This window comes from Echinops telfairi, unplaced genomic scaffold (genome assembly GCF_000313985.2).
Source record: "Echinops telfairi isolate 266 unplaced genomic scaffold, ASM31398v2 ScPeMD7_33;HRSCAF=127, whole genome shotgun sequence".
NCBI lineage: Eukaryota > Metazoa > Chordata > Mammalia > Afrosoricida > Tenrecidae > Echinops > Echinops telfairi.
The window spans coordinates 1,394,937-1,396,234 of record NW_022103930.1 but is presented as its reverse complement, the minus strand read 5'-3'; the positions used below and the strand labels follow the sequence as shown (position 1 = coordinate 1,396,234).

At 47.8% G+C, this 1,298-nt stretch overlaps 1 protein-coding gene across 1 annotated transcript in view; it reads left to right on the top strand.

Moving 5' to 3' along the window:
- The window catches only part of TNIP3 (TNFAIP3 interacting protein 3), a 65,593-nt gene that overhangs the window by 52,247 nt on the left and 12,048 nt on the right, over positions 1–1,298 (top strand). The window lies entirely within an intron of this gene.

Sequence of the window (1,298 nt, the reverse complement as noted above, 5' to 3'; positions counted from 1 at the left end):
GCGTGAGCAGTTATTAGTGAGTGGAGTCGATGTGGATCTGAATGAGTTAGACCCTGCCCACCCCTCATGATCCGCATCTTGTCTCCTCTCTCTGTGGCACACGCAGACAGAACTGGCCGCCGCCGCCGTGGAGAAGGCCATGCCCGTTGGTCTTTTGGGTTTCCAGTTATGCAAAGAATCTCTGGGTTGAACTTTGCGTGGGCATTTCCCAGAGCAGCACTCACGAGAGCGCGCCTCTCCTGGTTGTCAGAAACTGCCCCTACCAGTGTATTTGGGAGTGACCTAAAGTTCTTTTCCTGACGGTGGGGGGAGAGCATTACTGGGTGATGGGAGGACGTGAGCGTTTGATGAGCACCCTGTATTTGACCCTAGGGTGACCCAGAACACTGCCTCAAATTGGGTTCCATATGTGTGATTGCTTAGTAGCTACTTCTGTCTCTTCACCTCCCCCATTTCCTTTTTTTCTCCCTTTCTTTCACTTCTTCCTTTATTGTGGTCAGATATTTATAATAGTGAATTTGCCATTTAGACCATGTTGAGGGTACAATTCAGTGACGTGAGCTGCATTCGCCATTACACTTCGCAAACCCCCTATTCCTTAAGCAAGAGCTCTCCCTAAATACACACACACACACACACACACACACACACACCGGTAATCAGTGATACTTTTGTCTCTAGGCACTTTCCTCTTCTAGTTATTTCCTACAAGTGAAAGCATAACTGTTTATATTTGTCTTTCTGACTTATTTAATTCAATGTCTTTTTAAGGCTCATCCGGGCCATCGCAGGCATCCATTTCTCTTTACAGCTGAATAACCCTGTACTCCACTGTACTGATAGGGTGCATCTGGTCTCTCTGTTGTTTGCTGATGGGCATTTGGGTGGTCGCTATCCTCTTGGGGTGTTTCTAAGGGCGCCACAGTGAACATGGGGGCACACGGCTTTTCCTCTTTTCTTCCTTTCTCTGCTTTCTTTACAACCTTCACCAGCAACACTTCTTAGAATCTCCAAACAAGACGTTAACTCCTTGAACATCTTTGCACGGATGTAGAGGTAGAGGAAGGTTTGGAGAAGCATAAAGAGATAGACATGTACCTAGTTAACTCCTACAGTTTGGGGAAAACTGTACCTCCACACTCCCTGCCGTTGCGTGGATTCAGGTTCACAATGACCCTGTAGAACAGGGTAGCACTGTCTCCATGAGGCTCTGAGGCCGTGACTCTTTATAGGAGTTGAAATCCTTCTCTCTACCCACGGAGTGGGTGGTGGTGCCCAACTGCTGACCTTGTGGTTAG